Raw genomic sequence first — 8879 nt, 5'->3', positions numbered from 1 at the left:
GGAATTCATTTTTCAACACTAAAGAAGCTACAATTTGAAACCTTATGTAAAACATGTTTAGCACCAGCATAAAGCATGAGTCTTCGTATTTTATCATCTACAGGAAACTCTTTTCTTGGACAAATGTTGCATAAAAATGCACTTATGAAGTCATAAAGGCAGAAGAATAAATTATATTGCTGTTTAAATGTCTATAGAAACTTTCATTTCCAAACAGGAAACTAAGAAAAAGAACTGAACAGGAAAATAATCATTAGAAAATTGTGTGCATGGCAATGATTTAACAGTCTAAACAGACAATCTAAAATAATAGGAGCTCCACCAAGTTCCCAACAGTTAGGAGAATTCCAAATGTACTAAAAGGTCTACGGAACAACATGATCGCAACGTTCAGAATTTGATCATCAGTGCGAAAATTGCAACTAAGGGGGAGAGGACTTGGCAAACTACTTGTTTGATTATTGGAGGTAGATTTACTTGGGATTTCAATTCTTATTGGTAGTTATTCTTTATTGGTTACAACCTTCCAATCATCCACATTCAAGTCAAGTACTTTGATGAATAGCTTAAGCAAATATACAAACGAATACATGAAACAATAAACTTTGATACAAACTCAAATCAGTAGGACAAAGTATTAACTACCAATTCAAAATGACTCGGAATCTAACTATCACCAAAATCAATTGCATAAATGAATCACCTTATTACCAAAGGAAACAATTAGATAAAAAATCACACCATTCAAACAATTCAATTGCAGTAGAAAAATCAATTGCAGTATAAACCACACCATAATGCATCAATTGCAGTAGTATTTTGGCCTACCTTGTTCCAAATACTCCATGCAAAAACTTTTTTCTCATAGTTGCTCCAAACCTATTCCAACAAAATCACACCGTTTAAATTGTACACAACAACCAAATTTGTGGGAAAAATATTAACACTAAATTACACTAACAGAGTATCTAATTTCGGAATAGAAGCATTTAGCTCACAATAGAAACTATGATTTTACAAAGCAAATCATACCATAAAAAATAATAAAAGCTCACCTCAAGCTAAACCACCAAGAATAGTTTCAGCATAAAACCATATTGAAATCTAGAGTACAATGGCAGTACAAATAAGTATTTACTGAAAGATGAAAGGAACATAACGGAAGAATGTCAAGGAGAGGACTTTTGAAGAAATGAAGATAAAACTGATGCTTAGTCATAAATTCCTTAATAAACGCTTTAATTGAGATGAAAATGGCATTTGAATGTCTTCAAGTTATAACAGTAAAGCAATGGTAATAATTGATACTACTTATAATTTAACTAACACATGCCAATAAATGCCTCTATAAGGACATTTAAGTAATTACACCAATAAAGAAACTATCATGGGTTATACCCATTGTAGAAAAGACAACCACATAATCACACATTCCTAAAATACCCAAACCTTTGAACAAATCACAAGAACATTTCAGTAAATATAAAAATACACATGCTATCTTAAGTAGTACCCAACGTTATAACTGCATTCAAAACAACCTTACAATCCCAAAATGCCCCTACTCTTACGGTTGAAATTCAAAGCCATTTTTTGACCCAAACTCATTCTTATATGCTATCATGGGTTATACCCATTATAGAAAAGACAACCACATAATCATACATTCCCAAAATACCCAAAACTTTGAACAAATCACAAGAACATTTCAGTAAATATAAAAATACACATGCTATCTTAAGTAGTACCCAACGTTATAACTACATTCAAAACAACCTTACAATCCCAAAATGCCCCTACTCTTACGGTTGAAATTCAAAGCCATTCTTTGACCCAAACTCATTCTTATATAGTATAATGATATATAAAATATAATATAAAATAATAACTAAGGGGGAAGCATGCACTAAGCGCGGGAGTTTTAACCTATGTGATAAAATATTTATTCAAATAAATTTATAAAAAAGATAGTAGAATTAGAACTGCATGGTAATTGGTTTAATTGCATTAGTTGAAGTGCATGAAATTATAAGTAAATTGGCCAAATCAACAAACTTATAAAGGAAAACAAATTTATAAGTAAAAGAAATAGGATTGTAGTAAATAATAATATCATACCACAACAACAATAGCAAAAGCATCATTACCTTTGTTACTATATATACCATTATAACACAATCATATATATATCCAATCAACAATTAACATGTATCAACCTCTGTTTTCAAACTCGGACCGGACCGGCCGGTCGAATCGGGAACCGGCCAGGTAGCCGGTCCGAGTCATATTAAAAAATCGGAAATTTAAAACCGGTTTTTCCGGTTCAACAGTAACTTTTTTTAAAAAAAATTCTAACTTTTTAATATTATGTTTTGACCCCCTAAATTGTTAAAACTTATTGATATACCTCAAATATTTGATACTTTATAAATATTGTCCTAAAATTTGATGTTATTTTTCAATTAAATTCATAATTTTAATTCTAAACTTGTTAATATTTATTAAATAATATAAATTGCTACTTGATTGTTCTAATTTCTTTGTATTTTCTTGTTAAATATATTTGAAACATCAAATATATATGAATATACCTTTATTAATATCAATATATTATTAGATATTATATATATAATATTTTAATTTTTAAATAATTTTTATTTATGACGTCATCCGGTTCGACCCCTATCGACCCCCGGTCGAACCCATTGACCCCTGACCCCTGACCTCAGCCGAGTCGCTATCCGGTCCGGTTCTGAAAACATAGGTATCAACTATAAGGTCAAATTTAGATCCTAGCTTGGTCATGAAATTGCAGTCAATAGATAATCTTTAGTCGCAGTTTAACCACCTGCAGTCACGAACATCAAATTTTGGAAATATAGTTAGAAAATGTATAAAGATTCCTATGGATATTCATATGTATATATCATGTATTCCATAATGAAATGCCCATATTCATACAATAGATATTGAGAAAATATTGCAGTAGAAAACTCACAGTTCTAAATATCCAAAACTCCAGAAAGAGAGAATGTAAATGAGCATACGTGTCCAAACACCCACAACAAAAGATTGAGCGCAAGCACTTGCAGCAACATTCTTCAATATTAAAAGCCTCCATTATTGTCAAGTTGAAGAGCACTACAATTATATTTGTAACAGATTAGAAATATGAACCAAAACTAATCATGTTCATTATTAAGTACTTCATCAACCAATCATTTTTAGCATTAAGACCTTCTATTATTGTAGTTATAAAAGCTACCCAACAATTATAAAAGAAGATAAAGAGTATTGCATTTACATTTGTAAGTGGTTTAAACACCACTTAAAAGCTTGATTTTTTTTTTTTTTGATAATAAAGCATATTTCATTAAAGGATTACGTCCAGCACAATTGATATACATTGTTGCCCTGATGGCAGATAAACATGCACTAAAATTATAGATCTGTAATTTAACAAATACATAAGATTTGAGAAATTAAGGACAGATCTAAATAGTACCATAAATTTGAAAAACATTTCATCATAGAATAAGTCGCTGCAACTCTCTTTGTGCATGCTGTAATCGTCAGATCTGCTAATCAACAGTTGTAAGATCCAATAAGAATGATGAGATCTGTCGAGATAGATCCAAATCTGAAATATTCCCTCAGATCTGCTATCCAATTGGTTCAAGCTCAAAACTGAAAGTGAGATCTGATGAGAAGACTGAAGAAATTTTAGATCTAACATATAGATCTAAAAAAGCTCCAAGATCTGAGAAAATAAAGAACAAAAAACTAAAAAAAACTCTCACTAAAATAGTTTAGGAGAGACGAAAACTCTCAATAGGATACCCTAGGAGAGAAGAAAACTCTCACTAGGATACCCTAGGAGAGACTTTATTGAATGAAAGGAAGAACAAAGGACAAAGGAAGAGGAAGGGAGACCTTGGCTCAAGGCCAAGATCTCCCCTCTATGGAGGAGGAAGAGTAGACTTAAAAGCTTGATAATCACGTGGAATGTAAGCCAATTGCAAATGAGAGGACACAATAGTCAAACCTAACTTAACTATATACATTGTAACGTTGCACATTTGGCTTAATCACTTGCATTTGATTTTTTCCCCACCTAAATTATCCCAAAGATGGCAAATGATATATATATATATATATATATTGGATTTAAAAAGAAATGGGAGAAGGCTTCTATCTCTAGTGGTTTTAAGTTTTTCGTTTTTTTGGGTCACTTTTTGAATTATCTTCTTCTTCACCTCATTTACAATAAATGACAAACTAGTAACTACCACATTATCTGCGAAAAAAAAATACAAGCCCAATAAAACCTTCAATAATCATCTCACACGAACAACTTTCAACTTTTCTCCTTAAGAATATTTTGTTTTAATTTACAGTTTTACACACATAAGGTGTGTCTATTTCACTTGTACTTAAAAGAAAGAGAGCAACTTTCTTTTCTCCACAGTAATGATGCTCATTAATTACATTTGGAAAGATATAATATATCTATTAGGGATAATGTATATCTCTGTAACAGAGTTCATGTATATCTCTGTAACAGAGTTGGTTATCAGTTTGAATTGGTAAAGAGATATCTAGCTGATTAGGTGTTATCCTTAGCGGTACTTGTATTCAAATAGGATCAGTAGCTATCGGTAGCGATATCCACGGTTTGGGCTGTATGTATATATCCTTGACGAATGCGTAAGAAATAGGAATGAAAACTTCTTCCGCTGAAACCTTTTCATGGTATCAGAGCAAGAACCTTCTGTCAACTGGAAAAACATGGAAGGAGATGGAAAGAAAATAGTGTCGCCATACACTTTGTATGCCAATGATAATCCTGGAAATATAATCACCCAGGTACAGTTGAAGGAGGATAATTATGATGAATGGGCTAGAGCAATCCGAACTGCTCTCAGAGCCAAGAAGAAATTCGGATTCATTGATGGAACCATAGCACAGCCAGATGAAGATTCCGATGAATTAGAAGACTGGTGGACAGTGAATTCCATGCTTATATCGTGGATGATGAATACGATTGAGCCAACGGTGCGATCTACTTTGACACACAGGGAGATTGCAAAGAACTTGTGGGAAGACATTAAAGAATGTTTCTCAGTGACTGATGGTGCACGAGTGCAGCAACTGAAGACAGAATTAGCAAATTGCAAACAGCAAGGACTCTCCCTTATGAGTTACTATGCTAAATTGAAGCGACTGTGGGAAGAACTGGTGAATTATGATGCAATCTTTACGTGCAAGTGTGGGGGTTGTACGTGTAATGTGGCAACTGAATTAACAAAGAAACGAGAAGAAGAAAAACTTCATCAATTTCTGATGGGGTTAGATGATGCATATAGAACAGTGAGATCAAACATTTTGAGCACAACTCCAATGCCTGGTGTGAGCAAGGCGTATTCCTTGATGTGCCAAGAAGAAAGGGTTCGAAATATCTCCAGGGAAAAAGAGATTAACAACGAAGCGGCTAGCTTTATGGTTCAGGCCAAAACAGGAATCAAGGATAGGAGTGCCGTTTGTAAATACTGCAATCGCGAAGGGCATGATGCTGACGGATGTTTTCAGCTGATTGGATATCCCGATTGGTGGGGTGATCGACCTAAAATATCTGGTTCGGGTCGAGGAAGACAGACTGGAGGAAGAGGACGTGGCAAGATGTCAGGAAGAGGACGAAATGGGGCACGAGTTAATGCAGCTCAAGTAATTGAAGAATCCACTGCTGCAACAAAGGATTTTGCTACTCTTAAAGGACTGACAAATGAACAATGGGCAGCAGTTGTGAGTTTGTTGAACGCTTGCAACTCAGAATCAGGGAGTAATGAGAAGATGACTGGTAAGGAAAACTTTATCTGGATAATTGATTCTGGCGCTACACAACATATGACAGGAAATTCGAGCTGTCTATCTAGCTTGAACCAGATATTAGGCTGCCCCATTGGCTTGCCTAATAGAGAACAGGTGCTGGCATTGCAAAAAGGGTCGATTCGGATGGGACAAAATATTCAATTAGACAATGTTCTTCATGCTCCGGGATTACATTGCAATTTAATCTCAGTATCACAATTGGTTGATGACTCAAAATGTAATGTGTTGTTCACTGATAAGCTTTGTTTGATACAGGACCGCACTTCGAGGATGGTGATTGGAGCGGGTGAACGATGCAAGGAGCTTTATTACTTCAAGAAGGAGACGCCAGTCCAAGCACTTCAAACTCGGACGTTGGATTCATGTGATCTTTGGCATCGGAGAATGGGGCACCCGTCTTCAAAGGTCGTAGGTTTAATTTCTGGGGTTAAGATTCAATTAGGTTCAAATGAAACTTGTGATGCTTGTTTCAAAGCTAAGCAAACGAGAGAAGTATTTTGTTCTAGTGATAGTAGAGCTAGTGAAACATTTGAATTGATTCATTGTGACTTGTGGGGACCATATCGAGTCTCGAGTTCTTGTAATGCATCTTATTTTCTTACGATTGTTGATGATTTTTCGAGATGTGTGTGGATAGAGCTTTACGATTTCAGGCCAACTTACCAATCAGATTTTGGGGAGAATGTGTGTTAACTGCTGGATATCTGATTAATCGTACCCCTTTCTCAATTACTAGGAGGAAAAACACCTTATGAAGTGCTATATGGTCACTTGCCTGATTATCGGTCAATTCGTACATTTGGTTGCTTGTGTTATGCACAGAGTTTGAGTCGTACGAAGGATAAATTTGCTCCTCGAAGCCGGAAGTGTATCTTTGTGGGTTATCCGTTTGGACAGAAAGGTTGGCGGCTGTATGATTTAGAAACACGAAAGTATTTTGTGTCTCGGGATGTTGTATTTTGTGAAGATGAGTTTCCATGTGCAGTTGACCACACACCTGATCATGTTCGAACCTGTACGGATAATTCCATAGATGATTACCTTGAAGAGGAGGTAGTAGGTCAGACAAGAGACAAGGAAAAGGAGCAGCCTGCTCATGTTCGTGAAACTCATGAGCGTTTAGATTGTGTGCCGCATGACAATGCCAACGTAAGGCAGGGAGGTGTAACAATTGAACCTCGAATGGAGAACGTAGAGACAGTAGAAGGTGTGACAGCACTTGGTCGTGGCCTTCGTTCCAAGAAAGTCTCTACACGGCTGAAGGATTGTGTGACTTATGCAGTTCAAAGTGCAAGCCCCTCTGCAAGTTCAGCCAATCCATCATCATTCTCAGGTACGTCTTATGACTTAGCTCAATATGTTGATTACACAAAGTTCTCACCAGGTCATCAAGCTTTCTTGGCAGCCATCACAACCAATTTTGAGCCAAGATTTTATCATCAAGCGGTTAAAGATGTCCGATGGAGAGAAGCTATGCAAAAGGAGATTGATGCACTCAAACAAAATGGCACATGGACTCTTGTTGACTTACCACCAGGGAAGAAAGCAATAGGAAGCAAATGGGTGTACAAAATTAAGTATAATTCTGATGGGACCATTGAACGATACAAGGCGCGATTGGTAATTCTTGGCAACAACCAGGTTGAAGGGATTGACTACAATGAAACCTTTGCACCAGTAGCAAAAATGGTTACGGTCCGTACATTTCTCTCTGTGGCAGCAGCTAAAGGATGGGGACTTCATCAAATGGATGTTCATAATGCCTTTCTCCATGGAGACTTAGCCGAAGAGGTTTACATGAAGCTACCTCCTGGATTCCACACTGACCAACCCGGGAAGGTGTGTCGCTTGAGAAGGTCCCTTTACGGTTTACGACAAGCACCACGTTGTTGGTTTGCAAAATTGGCTGAAGCTCTAAAACGGTATGGTTTTCTTCAGTCACAGTCTGATTATTCCTTGTTTACCTTGATACGAGATGGGATCCAGTTGGCTGTGTTAGTGTATGTGGATGACCTTATTATAGCTGGAAACAAAACGCATTTGATCAATGCATTCAAATCATACTTGCGCAAGTGTTTTCACATGAAAGATTTAGGTGTTTTGAAGTATTTTTTGGGCGTTGAAGTAGCTCGAAATGCTGACGGGATTTTCTTGTGTCAACGGAAATATGCTTTAGATATCATTAATGAAGCAGGATTGTTGGGTGCTAAACCTTCGAAGTTTCCTATGGAGCAGAATCATTCTCTCGCTTTAGCCAAAGGTGATTTGCTGCAGGATCCTGATCAATACCGAAGGCTGGTAGGACGTTTGATTTACTTGAGCTTAACTCGGCCTGAGCTGTCCTATGGTGTGCATATTTTGGCACAATTTATGCACCAGCCACGGAAAGAGCATTGGGAGGCAGCCTTGCGCATAGTCAGATACTTGAAAGGTAGTCCAGGACAAGGCATTTTACTCAAAGCTGATTGCAATCTTGAACTGAAAGCTTATTGCGATTCGGATTGGGGAGGTTGTCCATTAACTCGGAGATCACTTACAGGTTATTTCATCTTTCTTGGGACCTCTCTGATTTCATGGAAGACCAAGAAACAACATACGGTTTCTCGCTCTTCTGCTGAAGCGGAATATCGCTCCTTGGCCGCCACGGTCTGTGAATTGAAATGGCTAAAGGGTTTGTTATTGTCTTTGGGAGTGCATCATGATCAATCTGCTGGAGTATTTTGTGATAGCCAAGCTGCGATGCATATAGCTGCAAATCCTGTCTTTCATGAACGCACCAAACACATCGAAGTTGATTGCCATTTTGTTCGCGATGAAATCCAGAAAGGTATGATCAAAACGGTTTATGTTCGAAGTCATGACCAGTTAGCAGACATTCTAACCAAAGCTTTGGGTCGAGATCAGTTTGAGTTTCTTCTTCGCAAATTGGGCGTTCGTAATCCTCACGCTCCAACTTGAGGGGGGGTATTAGGGATAATGTATATCTCTGT

The sequence above is a fragment of the Coffea eugenioides genome, chromosome 4 (assembly GCF_003713205.1).
Source record: "Coffea eugenioides isolate CCC68of chromosome 4, Ceug_1.0, whole genome shotgun sequence".
Taxonomy (NCBI): domain Eukaryota; kingdom Viridiplantae; phylum Streptophyta; class Magnoliopsida; order Gentianales; family Rubiaceae; genus Coffea; species Coffea eugenioides.
The sequence above is the reverse complement of the archived record's forward strand: the minus strand, read 5'-3'. Positions refer to the sequence as shown.